Here is a 15,861-nt window from a genome sequence, read left to right as displayed (position 1 = left end):
TTTTGATTTTCCACGTGGTGGCATAATCAGCAAAGGCGTTAAGGCATCGTTGAAGTTTGTTCGTTATTTCGCGAGGCATCCTTCCTTTGACGGCTATTGCGGTATCATCTGCGAACAGGAAAAACACGCAACCGTCTCCAAGGGGAGGAATGTCGGAAGTGTAAATGCTGTAAAGCAAGGGGCCCAGCAGACTGCCTTGCGGGACTCCTGCTGGGATGGAAAACGTGTCTGAAAGACAACCATTCAATGATACCTTAAACGACCTTTGCTGAAGGTAGTTACGGGTGATTTTAACCAGATGTAATGGGAAGTTGAAGTTAGAAAGCTTGTACACAAGTCCGTCATGCCAAACATTGTCAAACGCCTTTTCAACGTCTAACAAGGCCATGGCTGTGGACTTGGATACAGCTTTGTTACTTCGGATGTTATTCATCACCCGTACTAGCTGGTGATTGGTAGAGTGCCCCTTTCTGAATCCAAACTGTTCCGGAAGGAGAATGTTATTTTCCTCCACAAACTTGAGCAAACGATTGAGAATGAGTTTCTCGAACAATTTGCTCAGCGCTGAAAGGAGGCTGATTGGTCTGTAGCTTGAAGACAATGTTGGATCCTTACCGGGTTTGCGGATTGGTATGATTTTTGCTACTTTCCAGATGCTTGGAAAGTAGTGCAGTTCCAAACATCTGTTGAAGATAGCGGTTAGAAGAGACTGCACTTTCATGCTGAGTCTCTTCAAGATCAAGTTGAATATACCGTCAAACCCGGGAGCCTTCATGTTCTTGGTGCATTTCAGCGCTGAGCAAATCTGTTGTACTGTAATCATATCCGCCGGAGGCACGACACAAGGGGAGGTATCTAGGTTTTGAACGCATTGCGCAACCTGATCATCGAGCGGACTTTGGATAGTCGAGCCAAGCAAATGCGATGAAGCTACATGCTCGCCGATCGCATTTGCTTTCTCCTGTGGGGTGATTAAAAGCCGATCGTCATCATTTTCGACTTTGAGAGGTGGAACGGGTTTGGGATGATTTTTCAGGACCTTGGCTACCTTCCAGAATGGTCTGGAGCGGTCATCCAGATTCTGGACAACACGCCCGAAACTTTCATTTCGGAGTGAGTCCATTCTGGAAGCAATCTGCCTATTCAGATCGGCCATTTCACGTTTTTTAACCAGGTCTCCAGTCCTCTGAAACTGGCGTCTACGAACATTTCTCAACCGAATCAGTAATTGGGTGTGGGAATCAATAGCAACAAACTTACCCCTCACAGGAACTTGTCGAACGTATGCCTCGTCAGCCATGGATATGGCCTGTTGGAGCCCTTTCAACGTCCGGTCGATGTCATCTACGGTGTTGAGCAGTGGATTTTCATCGATGTTGCTGTCCACCATTCGTCCGTACTGCACCCAGTTGACATGATGGTAGTCTTTACGCAGGCAGCTTCTAGCAGGAACCACGTTGACACCGACTTCAGTCACCACCGGTTGGTGGTCGGAGCTGAGATCGTTGTGCGCCTCCGGCTTGGATAGTCCGATGTTTGACAGGAAAAAGTCCAGCGTGGAGGGATTTCCCGCTGGAGAGATGAAAGTTGGTTCGTCCGGAAATTGCACAGTATACAATCCATGTTGTGCGTGGTCGAACAATAGACATCCGTTCCGGTTCCTCTGGTAGTTCCGCCAAGCTTCATGGCGGGCGTTCAGGTCGCCCCCAACGATGAATCGGGAGCTAGTACGGGTGATGGCGGTCAGGTCCTTCTTGAATTGGATTCCTAATCCGTTGCTTGCGGTACACTGGCGTGGGCAGTAAACAGCGATGAACCGGACGTTTCCAGTTGGTGATTCCACCTCCAACACTAATGGCCTCGATGATAGAAGTGCGGATGTGGGGCAGAGTGCAAAACTTGATTCCCTTTCTGACGATGACCGCTACACCACCCCCCCTGGAGCTGGTGCGATCAAGCCGGATAATGTTGTGGTCAGGCAACCAGAAGCTGTCACCGGACTTTAGGTGGGTCTCAGTTAGAAGAACCACGTCGATGCTATGCTGGCGGAGGAAGTCGGCAAGCTCAATATGTTTTGCTCTTACAGAGCAAGCGTTCCAGGTAGCGATGGTTAGCGGTTTAGACACCATACTGGATGATGAACTTACCGAGCACTTGGATCTGTTCGGGCTTATTGCGGCCCTTACGTAGAGCACCGGTCATGTTGACGAAAATTTCCATCAGTTCATCCGCTGAAAACAGATCGGGGTTGTTGTTTTGCGCTGGTGGTTGTCTCCAGACTCCAGGGGGGGATGGAGAGCTTTGGCCAGCAGAATCACCAGAAGTTGCTTGAACGGAATGCACCCGCGAATTCGCTTGCCTTTGCTGAGGAGCACGAAGAGGCGGGAAATCCTCCGTCCGAAATGCCGGGACTTTGTCCTTCTTGCGTCCTGGTTGGCTGTTAGCTGCCGCCTGTTTTCGGATCCGTTTGAAGTCCTCGCGTTTGGAGCACTGTCTGTCGGAACCTTGGTGAGCACCACCACAGTTGGCGCATTTTAACACCACAGCTCCATCCGCAGGGCAGTCGGAAGTGGCGTGGTCTTGAGCGCAATTGCCGCAGCGTGGCTTAATGTTGCAGTTGCGGGTGCCGTGTCCAAAGTTCAGACACCGTTGGCACTGAGTCACATCGCGATGGCCGCCACGGTATGGCTCCCAGCGGACGATGATGCAATTGATGGAGCGGATGGCTTTCAGCGCGTTGAGTGTCACCGTTCCCTTCTGGAAGTGTACCAGGAAAAGGCTATCCGGATACGCCTTCACATTCTCGTCTCTTCTTGTCATCCGATAGACGGCACTTGGGGCCAGCTTGTACCGGTCCCTGATTTCAGCTTCGATAAACTTCGGGTCGAAGTTTGGTAGGCCCCTGATGACGACCTTGAATGGTTTCTCACCGGGAATGTCGTGGGTGAAGAATTCCACCTTGGAAGTCCTCAGGTGGGCGACGACCAAGTCATACTCCGCTTTGGTACGGAGCACCACCTTGGTGCCGACTCTGCCCAACTTGTATTCGGCTTTAACGCCCAGCGTCGCTAGATCCGCGATGAGCTCATTAAGATGAGCATTTTTCACTACCAACGGAGGTAGCTTCACTTTTGCCGCACTCGGGCCGGCAGAATTTTCGTTGTCGATGGCGTCGCCGAAATCACCGATGTCGCTGGCGTTCGTTGCTGTGACGTCATCACGTCCACTCGCACCATCGGACTGGCCTTGGTTTTTCTTCCTCTTCTTGGATCGCTTCACCGTGGCGGTGGTGGTATTTCCAACATCGGTGGGAAGAGTAGCGTACCTATTTGAAATAGGTACACTCGTGCTACACTCACCACTGTTCTTCTCCGCTTTCTCACGGAGCCTGCTCCGGGAGCGCTGTCTTCCCATCACACGATGCGACCGACACTACTGACGACGCGAATAAACGTTTGGAATAACTATCGAACAACTCGACAGAGCGAGCAAATACCGGACTGAACTGCTTGACGAACAAGCAGAGAATCTTCTCAAATTCGGGAATTTTTCCCTGGAAAATCCTGGAAAAACCTGGGAAAACATGAGGAATATTTACTCATCGCTGAGTTCCTGCACTTTATTTCTTATTTCTGAGATAACTAAACTCAAATTTGGGTCGTTCTCATTCGCCGTGATAGATATCGGCGCCGGTGGTTTGCGTGATTACCTCTCACCCCAGCAGGCCTGGGTCCAATCTCAGTCGGCGCCATCGGCATGTTCTAAGGCATAACATCTCTGGGAGCTGCCTCCCTGGCGTCGGTAGCATTGGAGCTCAGTACGGAAAACAAATCTCGGGTCACTTTTCAATAGGTCCTATCTACATTGATCGATTCTCTTCATCGACACTCTCTTTCGTAAATAACTCGGCTTCACAAATCTGGATCAACAATAGAAAAGAGCCCATCAGCATTTGTAAACAAACCGTTCCAAAGCCCTTTACTCACAAAGCGAAGGCCACCCACACAAACCAACACCATCATCGGATAGGGGAAACTTCTACCTACAAGATGTTGGTGTTGGTTTGTGTGAGCGGCCTTCAATTTGTGAGGATTTGGAACGGTTTGTTTACAAATGCTGATGGGCCCTATTCTATTGTTGATCCAGAAATGTTTCCTGCCGTCTTCGTCGAATTAGATGCTAGATTGTTGCTTCTTCCATCGAAAATATCCGGCCGTGGCGATTCAAAGTTGATCAAGGTTGATCAAAACAATTTGTATCCCTGCTTCCAGTTTGATCACATGAGCATTTTGTGTGGTCGGTGGTTCTGAATATGGAAAAACAGGCAGATGAATTCTATTGCTACTCTTTACTGTAATAAGCTTGGTGGCCCTGAAAAGAGCCGTTTTGTTTCCAATGTTGGTGATGATTTAACCTCTGAAACCAAACAGAGTGCGTCTCTGTCACTTCAAAAACGTAGATGACATCCATGGCCGCTTACGCTTGGCGTGTTTAGTGCAGGTGACAGCATCACAGATCTCATTTTTCAGGAACACCTTCAGCACACCTCGTAAATCAAACCGGAGATACGTCAGACACCGCCACGGCGAGCCAGACGACGGATGGTGGTTATCTCGAAGAATTTGCGTTTGGTTCTGAACATGGCGATGAGTGTGTAAAATATTACGCAATTCCATCCTCCCTATTCGCACGCGCCCGAGGATCGGAGGCGAATGCCACTTCGACTTGTTTCGTCTACTTACTACTCTCTGACGACTGTGCTGGGGAAGCAGCATATGCATGTAGGTAATTGGTGGATTTGTTAGTTAATTCGACGCTTTTGGACAATGCTGAACATTTACCAGTTTTTCAATAGTTTCTTGATGAAATTAAACATTCGGAAGCATTGTTATCAATGCGTAGCCATATTTCTGATCGATTGGTGATAAAATTATTGAAATTGGACCAGGGGTAGCTGAGTTATTAACGTTCAAAATCTTTCTTAATTTGTTACATGTTCCATTTTCGGTTTTCACAAAGTGTACCCCCATATAGAAATCAAAGACGTAGTCCTACGTCAAAAATGCGGTTATCATTGATTACCGGTCATCTTCCAAGCTTTGCGGAAACCCCTCTGTGATACACGTTTGACGTGCTTCCCCGCCTTTCGGAATGCTCTACCTAAAATATTTTACTGGATTTGAAATAGCAATTGGGATTTCAGAGGGTGCTTATTAAGCGCTTTATTGTTTTCCGGGGGTAAACTACAGAAGTCTTTGTGTAGGTAGAAAATCTACCTACAAAGTGGGGACGGCCAAGTGCCGAATGACAAATATTTATACAGCAGATCCTACTGATGATATGAAAGAAGTTTTCCAATTTTTACGTCCCCTCCGGCCATTGTATTTTTACATCCGGATCATTGTATGCGTGCGAGAGTAGTGGAATGAGAAGAGAGGGCAAATTGGCGTTTGGTGATCCGAACAAAGTTCAACACAATAATATTCAAATGTCTCTCGGTTTGTCGAATGCGTAGGACTTAAAACGGTACGGAAAGCCCTGCCCTTGGAAAGTTTATGATCAATCCAGACGGTAATGATTTTGCTCCCGGGTCTCAGTTGTCCCGTAAAAATACATGAGCCCATTTTATAGTGCCACAGTACATTAAACAAAGAGATTTATTCCCCAACCACACCTGACCGATGACTGGATGAAATCCGGACAGATTGGATCCAGATTGGGCGGGCAACAGTGAACGATTATTTTTCCTGCCACACGCAGGGTGATAGCTACATGGAATGGCTCTTAAAGCAATTTTCGTTCAGACGGGGAAAAGTAGGGAAATGGAACTTTTCTTTTTTCATTTCCCGTGATTCATTCACAGACATGTTAAGATAAAGTTATTCACGGCAATAGAATTGGTCTCTGCTGAACCTGGTGGTTGATGAGAGCTGATGATCCTAGTCTTATGCAAATAGGGTGAAGGATCATCCGTTAAGCCTAGACAGGAAAAGTAGTGCGATTATGAAGCATACCATTTGGGAGGATTCATTCTCGGTTGCTTTCAGATATCTGATTTTCTGCGACTGAAACGAGGAATAAATTTCATCTGAATTTTGATGTCGTTCAAATTCTCCCATTTGGTCCACTTCAGTAAGCCAAACTGACACCGCGTGCGGATAAGTTCTTTGAAACCGTAATAAAATTTCTCGACTTCTCCCAGAGAGGTTGATGTTATGACTAAGACTTGATTTGTTTTAGTGGCAAACTTTCACCGATGGGTAATCTTTTTTCTCCACCCTCGACAAATGACGTAATGGAAAAATCATCTGCCAGTGCGAGCAGATTGATTGGATTCGCTCGAAATGATGTGAAGTGATGGTGGGAGAAGGATGAGAGGATGAAGATGTTAAGGTAAAGTTCTATTCCACGTGCGTACGTTCATAACCATGTACCGGAAGCAGCGGCTGCGGCACACGTTACTGTTGATGTATGAATTCAGCGGTGGAAGATATTGATTGCTACTTCTGATTTGACGTAACTCGTTTTTTTATTTCCAGTGATGAGCTTGAGTGATAAGGAAGCACTCGAGGTGAAGTCTGCTAAATTGGAATTCTGTACTTGCACAAGGGAATTTTCCGTTCTATTCGAGAGAGAAGATAATACAAAATTGTGGGCAGTTTTTGGATGATTTCGCACCGCGGTCACCTTATTTCATATTAAGATAAGTTGGGAAAAATGAAAGCAGACCAACGATAATCAGCTTTAACTTGCAAAAATATGGCGGAAATGAAAAAAAAAAAACAAACTTTAATTAATTTGGCCAAAGTTTATGTCCCGTACGTCAGCAATGGGTGCAATAGAGGTATGCTATTTGGGATTTATCAATACATATTTTCATGCAAAGGTAACGCCAATAATTTAGTCATTTATATCCTTCTTAAAGCATGGAAACTTTATGTATCCTATAGCAGCATATTTAGTGGTCAGATTTGGAATGTTTTGACAGCAATTTGTTTTGAGAGTACACGTGTTTCAGTGGAGAAAGTTTCGTCTAGATACTAGCAATGGGCAATCTTTTTTTATTGGGTATCAAGCTGGAGCTGCGTGACAGCTTAGTTTTCAAGACTTGTCCCATTTGAATAAATTTTGCTTCTATGTTTGACAATACAGCAGAAGGACTAGCCTATGTTGGCCGCTTGAACACTGGATTCCATGTGTATTGCTTCTAGATAGTTATAGAAAAAATGCTGTGACGTGTGCGCGTAGATGCATGCGCGTAGTAAACCGATTGAATAAGTAAATCCGTTTCGAACGAAATATCTAAATTATGTAACTTACGAAAACCGTGCGAATTCCGAAAACCGTGCGAGACAACCGAAGCGAGAAAAAAAAGCTTATTATCATTTAAAGAGAGCCACAAAAATAAATGTGTTAGTCTATGTTGGCAAGTTGATTAATTTTGGTTTCCTCCCTAGATATTCTTTTTATTTACTAGTGAGCTTTGTATCATATTAGTTAATTTAAAGAACGTATCAATCATTTCAAGATTTCGCGACCGTACCGAACAAATTCTATACTACAGAAGCTCAAAAAAACTTTTGGTGAGCTCTACCGCATTGTAATAATCACTTCTGCGTAAGCTCCGTAGACGTTGGCGCGTTGATTCCGACAGCCGCAAAAAGTTAAACATGCATCAATACCACATAAGGAAAGATCGATTTAACGTATGGTTTAGGTTCATAGATTAAATAACAGTATTTGCCAACTTTTGTTCAGCCTTCTAGTTTTATTTCAAAAATAATAATGGAAGACCGCTTAATATATTATGCATTTATATGGGACTGCTTTAACTTGTTGCTCACTAATTGAATTTACATATTTATATTGTTAATATAAGTCACAGGCGTCAACCATGCCTACTGGACCACTTAAGCATATGTGTGACAAAAGGTATGATTATTGACTTGAAGTACGTCAAATTTAAGTTGAATAACAGCAACCGCAAGAGTATTATACAGCAATGCAGAATTGTAAACAACAACTGGTGACAGTAAAACATTCCTCTCATTTTCAAGTGCAGTTAACACAATGTGGTTTGAAACTTCAGTGCAATATAACAGACAAAACACAGGAATATAAATGTTAATTCTTCCGACGTCATCGCAGCCTACATCTACCTGGAGCTATTCCTAAAAATCTCCTCTTCATTGTCTCTACTGCTGCCACTGCACACATTGGCCAGGAATGCAATCTAGCGGAGCAAAATTAATAACTCCGAAACGAAGCATTTCCGCGACTTGGTGTCTTGGGAAAAGCATCTCATCATCATAGGAACCATCTATTGACATAAACAAATAGTTCAAAACTCTTCCGCAAAGATGGCGCCACAATCTAACTTCTTTCTCTGACGTTTTGGAGACTTGATGTCTTGGGCAAAGTTGTTTATCTTGACAAAATAAACAACCCTTTTTGAAGACGTAAAATTTCCACAGCCTACTGGTTCCGAGTTATATGGAGTTAAAAAAAAAGTTGTTGAAAATACGTTTTTTTTTCTTTCTGTTTCGGTTTTTGCTTATAACCATATAATGTTATATATTTCTCATATGCAAATTCATTAAATAAATAACTTTTGTGAAGAAACATACTGGTTTAGTCTTCAAATTTTAAAGATATTATTGAAAAAAAAATTAAGAAAAAAACAGCAAGTTTTTTAACTTTAATATCTCCCAACGCGCAAAAAATCGCAATCTGTCATTTTCAGCAAAATATAGGCATTTCTCGATAAAAAAAAGTATCACAATTTGAGAGACGTATATTTGGGTGTTTATTAGATTTCTTCATTTTAGTGGAACATGTTTTTTTTCAATAAACTTTTTTTTAATGCTTTTGAAGACTTGACGACTAAGGAAAAGTTGTTCATCTTGATAAAATAAACAACTCTTCTTAAGAGGTCAAAACTCCACAGCCTACTGTTTTTGAGTTAAATGCAATTACGGACAAAAAAAGTGAAAATAAGTGTTTTAATTTTAAATACATTGTTTTAATGCATTCCTATCCCAGCGTGCACCGCTTGTAATTAGAAGGTAGACAGTAAATTTAGAAGAACTAAAATGCCGAAAATGCCCCAAGTGACACAGATACTGACGACATTTAAAAAATCAAGCTATCAAAATTTGTGTAACGCATTGCTGGTTTGTGGAGTAGTGTTAAGCTTAAATAAGGCTTGTTCAATCTTTAGATTAGTTAACTTATTGAGGTTGGATTATGGGGATACAATTCGCTTCATGCACTACTAATCAACTATATATTCAGTCTGATGTTAATCAGCTTTGTACACCTTAAATCAACCAATAATAAGCTTCTGATCTTACTATTCAGCTTGAATTGTCACTTGGGTTACCTCTTGGTTCACCCTTTTGTCCACCTCAAATATTCACAAGCATTCTCAGTGGTTAAGAGTTCATGAATAGCCAACAAAGCATTCTTATATAGTAGCAACCTAGCAATCTGATGCTATATTCAGCAACGTCAGGAATGCTCACAAAACCGCGACATTCAGCCAAAAAAATTATTACTAATTCATGGCATCTGTAGCATTCCTGCTACGCATCAGTCATAGGATTTTTCCAAATCAATTATTAGGCGTGATTACCCCCGCCTCCTGAATTAGCAATTTCGCACAATCTGCTTACAAGATGTGTACGCTCATTATCACGGTCATAAAACAGTAACGTTGGTTATTTTTGAATTTGATGCGCTTGCGACCTTTACCTGCAGACGCTGAATTATTATTGTTTATTACACATAGCGAGACCGTTAAGCATGTCTCATGGTTATGCCGAATTGCAACCTTTGCAAGGGCGTCACCCGAGCTATGTTTATGTTGTCTCAGTCGGGTTATTCCAAATATTGTCAATAAACTGTCTGTGCGAGGTAGCATGAATCTAGGTAACTCTAGTCGTAGGAAATATAAATGTAAGCTGAAGAGAAAATAGAGGGATCTTGCCTAATCTAGACACGGGAGAGTGTGGACTTAATTTTGATGACAAGTCCGTAGTGAAGCATCAACGGGAGAGATGCTATTTGGCGAACCGCGACTAAGTGGCCAATGACCTGCCTTCTCCGAAAAATAAGTTCATCACGCCGCGAAACCAAGTGTTGCTAAAGTGTTCGTACAAAGTTGTGCAGTGATAAGTGCTAAAATGGGTTGGTTCACATCCGACAACTACATCACGAACCAAGTGGAAATGAACACCACGGAAATGAAAATCCTAGCAGGCGCGTGCGTGACAATGGTGGTTGTGATCATCGCGTATCTCCTGCTGAGACTTCACAGCAAGTACATGAAAAAGGGGATCAAAAACGTGGTTCAACACGAGATCCAACTGAACAATGTAAGAAGTTCGTGATCACTAAGAACAATATAACTATCGCGTGTGTTATAACATAATGAATCGCGAAAACCGTACACATGTTTTACTCAGCGTGTGATGTATGGGGCTGTTTACCCATAATCGTAAGCACATCAACTACCACGATTCCGACAACTCCAATCGAAGAAACACGGAGTAACGTTTTGAGCACGGACGTTAATCATGTAAATAAGGTAGTGGAAAATAGTGGAACTGTCGAAAAACATTTGATATACGGGATAGCAACATTAACATTACTAATTGTGTCAACAGTGATAATTAGCGTTGTTTGGTACAGACGCAGACAAAAGAAGAAAAGAAGTGAAAAAACTAAATTGATTAAAGTAGTCGTTTTGATGGCACAGCAGTCCGTTCTAACAGAGACGTCAACAGTCAGGGGCGAACGGTCAGCGGTCAATGACCACCCTGAGAACGCATCACAATTCCAGGGCGAACAGTCACAAGACACCCTGAGGACTCATCAATTACCAGGGGCGAACGGTTACCAGACACCCTGTGAACGCATCACAAGTCCAGGACGAGCAGTCACCAGACACCCTGATGAAAATTTCAAGCCTCAAGATAAGTACCCATCAACAAAGATGATAATAAATAACTAGAAAATGTAGATTTATAGTTTTTCCATAGTCAAGTGTTTTCTGTAAATTATTGAAACATTCTGAGTAAGTAGATCGTTTAACAGGCGATGTATTCAATTCTCGGTCAAAGCAAGTGAAAGAAATGTGTTGTATGCTTGGGCAAAACGTGTGATTTTTCTTCTAAATGAGCAGATTAAGTTTTATCGAGGATTATATCTCAAAAGAGTTTACGAACCTCCGGAAAAGCGTCAACAAGGCTAAAACTCTTGAGACGATTACTTTGAAGGAAGAAACCTTGGGAAATTTATTCAGCGAGTATGTTAGTCTTTTGAAGTCAAGCAAGAAAGAATTTGAACAAAAAGGCACCTGGAAAGCGCATTACGAAACTTACGAAATAACGAAGACGAAATTTGAAGGGTGCAAACAACTTTTATCTAAAGCGATTATCAGTTCTAGAACGCCAAAATATAAATTGAAAACTATTGCAAAAACTATTATATTCGTTAATCGTTTAGCGCCTCCAAAGGTCTGCCCACCGAAAATTAAATTTAAAAGCGTCGCGAGACTAAGTATACTCCTGAAGCGTTTTCCAACCTCAACCTCTCAAATTCCACGTCCTACAAAAATTAAATTCAAATCGTTAGCAAAACTTATCGTATTATTACGACGATATAACTTCCCAACAGTGTTCGCAGACAACCCAATTATCAGATTCAAAACACTTGTAAAACTAATCATTTGGTTAAACCGATTCCCCAAAATGACCGATTTTGACATTAAAACGGCTCCTGCATTAGTCCAGCCATACAATGGAGATGCAGATGGCCTAGAAGCATTCGTCGACTCAGCGAATCTTCTAAACGAACTAGTCAAAGCTGATCACAAACCTTTGGCAGCAAAATTTTTACGAACAAGACTAACGGGTAAGGCAAGGCTTGGCTTACCCGAAACGGCCAATACAATTGAACTGATTATTAGCAACGTGCGAGACCGTTGCCAAGAAAAGATCACTCCAGACAGCATTATCGCGAAAATGAGGAACGTCAAACAAAAACAGTCCGTTCAAACACTATGTGATGAACTGGAAAACCTTACGGCAAAATTACAATCCGTGTATTTAAGTAATAAAATACCGGATGATGTGGCGTCAAGTATGGCCAATAAAGCCGGAGTAGATGCCCTCATAAACGGTGTCACTAATAGTGATACAAAGTTAATCTTAAAAGCCGGAACTTTCAACAATATTAGGGATGCCATTACAAAAGTGGTGGAGAACTCAAATTCTCCTAGCCTACCAAATGCGGAAATATTCACATTTGCCAGCAGAGGTAGAAATAATTTCAGTAGAAATAACTACCAACGAGACTTTCACGGAAATGCAAGAAACTTTCAGAATAATTATCAAAGGCCAAACTACAACCGGGGATATGGTCAAAATTCTGGAAGACAGTATTTTAATCGAGGTTACAATAACGACAACCATAGCCGTAACTACGATTCCCAGAACGAGAACCGTAGCCGCAACTGTGATAATCGCTATCGTAATCGCAATAATAATGCTGACAATAGGCGTTACGATAATAACAACCGTAACGACAATAATAGCAGTCGAACTAATGAAGGCCAAAACAGAAGTCGAAATGTGTATTACGCGGAAAACGAGCAAACGTCATCGGCCCGTCCCCAGCCGGAGACGAACGCACCCACCGGGGTTGCTCAACCAAGAGCGTAAAAGTTTTCAATTTAGACATAAATTACACGAATTTTGTAACTCTGAAACTAGAGATGTGTGACAAGTCATGCACTCTAATAGTCGATACGGGAGCGGATGTTTCGTTAATCAAGGAAAACATCCTACAACCCACAACCAATATATACACAAATCACAAATGTATGATTAACGGAGTAACTAGTGGACAAATTGAAACCATCGGTATTTCACACACAAATATCCTAATGAACGGCGTTAAAATACCACTCAATTTTCAAGTTGTCGATAAAGAATTCCCTATTACAACAGATGGAATTCTTGGTCGAGACTTTCTTGCACATTATGGTACCAAGATTTGTTTAAAAACATGGCTTTTGTCTTTTGATTACCAAAATCAAACCTTTGAAATTCCTATCGAAGATAAATTCGATAGCAAAATCATTATCCCACCAAGGTGTCAAATAATTAGGGAAGTAGATATTGAAGGAGTTACAGAAGATTGTGTCATTATTGGTGATCAAATGGACACTGGAGTTTTCTATTCTAATACTATCATAAGTCCAACATCGAAATATGTTCAAATTGTCAATTCGAAAGAACAACCTGTTACAGTTCACGTTACTACCTTCAAACCAAAATTGATACCACTACGAAAATTCGAGTTCAAAACGCAACCACGTAAGGTTAATCGTAAAAAGGAAAGGTTACAGAAATTATCCGATGAAATAAATTTAGAGACTTACCCAGAAGCAAAGGAAAAGTTGAAGGAACTTTGTTTTAAATATAACGACATTTTCGCTTTACAAGGCGACACTTTAACAGCAAACAATTTTTATAAACAGAAAATCACCCTTCAGGATGAAAATCCTGTGTACATAAAAAATTATCGGACCCCAGAAGCCCATCTTGAAGAGATCGATAAACAGGTTAACAAAATGTTAGACGACAAAATAATCCAACCGTCGATAAGCTCTTTCAATTCGCCAATTTTACTAGTCCCTAAGAAATCAGTAACGGATGAGAAAAAATGGCGTTTAGTGGTGGATTTTCGTCAATTGAACAAACGAATAATCCCAGACAAATTCCCACTGCCACGAATAGATGAAATTTTAGATCATCTGGGCAGGGCAAAGTATTTCACAACTTTGGACTTAATGTCCGGATTTCATCAAATTGAACTTGATGAAGACTCTAAAAAGGCAACAGCTTTTTCAACAACTACTGGGCATTATGAATTCAATCGATTGCCTTTTGGTCTAAACATTTCCCCAAACAGCTTCCAGAGGATGATGACGATTGCATTAAGTGGGTTACCACCAGAATGCGCATTTCTATACATCGATGACATTATTGTCGTCGGATGTTCAGTTAATCATCACCTAGCGAATCTCGAAAAGGTCTTTGAAAAATTGAGATTTTATAACTTAAAATTGAATCCGTCGAAGTGTAACTTTTTCAAAAACGAGGTTACCTATTTAGGTCACCACATTTCTGACAAAGGCATACAGCCTGATAAGTCCAAATTTGAAGTTATAAAAAAATATCCTGTACCTACGAATTCTGACGAAGTACGTCGTTTCGTAGCCTTTTGCAATTACTACAGAAGGTTCATTCAAAATTTCGCTAATGTTGCCTACCCGCTCAACAAATTATTGAGGAAAAACGTTACTTTTAGCTGGACAACAGAATGTCAGGCAGCATTCGATACTCTTAAGAGCACACTAATTTCAGAAACAATTCTACAGTTCCCTGATTTCAAAAAGCAGTTTATTTTAACAACCGATGCGTCTAAAACAGCTTGCGGAGCAGTGCTTGCTCAGCAACACGGCAATATTGAACTTCCTATTGCATTCGCCAGCAAAGCATTCACAAAAGGCGAATCCAATAAATCGACTATCGAACAAGAGCTAATTGCAATTCATTGGGCAGTTATGCACTTTAGACCATACCTCTATGGCCGAAAATTTTTAATCAAAACGGACCACAGACCTTTAGTGTACCTATTCTCAATCAAAAATCCTTCATCTAGACTAACAAGGATGAGAGTAGATCTTGAAGAATTTGTTTTTGACGTTGAATACGTTCAAGGAAAACTTAATGTGGGAGCCGACGCTTTGTCTAGAATCAGCATCGACTCCGAAACTCTGAAAAACATACAAACGCTCATTGTCCAAACGCGAGCCAGTTCAAAGAAACTTAAAGGAAAAGATCGAGAACCAACACAGAATAGCAACGATATGCCTGAGCCTGATCAACTCAATGCGTATGAGGCGTTGAACTTAAGTGAAGTTTTTGATTTACCAAAACTCGTCATAGAATTAGCACGAGGAGACTTTAATGTCAGAAATGTAGAAATACGAATATTCAACAAAACAAAAAAATGTCAGCTAGCGACATCAAAAGGTAAGCTCATACCTGAGAACACAAATATTATGGATATCCTGAATGAAATTGAAAGAATGGCCACAAAAATGAACATCAATGCTTTAGCTCTAGCGCTAAACAGCGATATTTTTCAGCTTGTTAATCCACATATCTTTAAGGAGAAATGTGCACAAGAACTGAATTCTCTGCAAATAATAATTTATCAGCCTAAAAGACTTATTGAAAATAAAAATGAGCAATTGGAAATCATCAAAATCAACCATGACACCCCTTTAGGAGGACATGTTGGTGTCAACAGATTATATAAGAAGCTTAATAACCTATACAACTGGCCCAACATGAGAAAAACTATTACCGATTATGTCAAACAATGCGTAAAGTGTAAAGAAAACAAACACGGTGTAAAAACGAACGAAAATTTTACATCGTACCCGACAACATTTAAAACTTTTGATTCCATTGCTATGGACACAATTGGACCGTTTAACAAATCAAATACAGGCAACAGATATGCATTGACTATTCAATGTGATCTGTCGAAATATGTTGTCATTAAACCAATTATTGATAAATCCACAAACTCAATAGCAAAAGCATTTGTAGAGAGTTTTATTTTAATTTACGGAGCTCCATCTGTCATCAGAACGGATCAGGGCACCGAATACAAAAATGAAGTTTTTGAAAAAATTTCAGAATATTTACACATAAATCAACAATTCAGTACGCCTTATCACCCACAAACAATTGGAGGCTTAGAACGTAACCATCGTTG

General features: G+C 41.3%; 1 protein-coding gene across 3 annotated transcripts in view; it reads right to left on the bottom strand.

Annotated features, from left to right (window-relative positions):
- The window catches only part of CapaR (Capability receptor), a 531,594-nt gene that overhangs the window by 323,939 nt on the left and 191,794 nt on the right, over window positions 1-15,861 (bottom strand). The window lies entirely within an intron of this gene.

Source organism: Ochlerotatus camptorhynchus, unplaced genomic scaffold, assembly GCF_037179485.1.
Source record: "Ochlerotatus camptorhynchus isolate MF236.1 unplaced genomic scaffold, CSIRO-AGI_Acam_v1.1 ptg000007l, whole genome shotgun sequence".
Taxonomy (NCBI): domain Eukaryota; kingdom Metazoa; phylum Arthropoda; class Insecta; order Diptera; family Culicidae; genus Ochlerotatus; species Ochlerotatus camptorhynchus.
The sequence above is the reverse complement of the archived record's forward strand: the minus strand, read 5'-3'. Positions and strand labels throughout refer to the sequence as shown.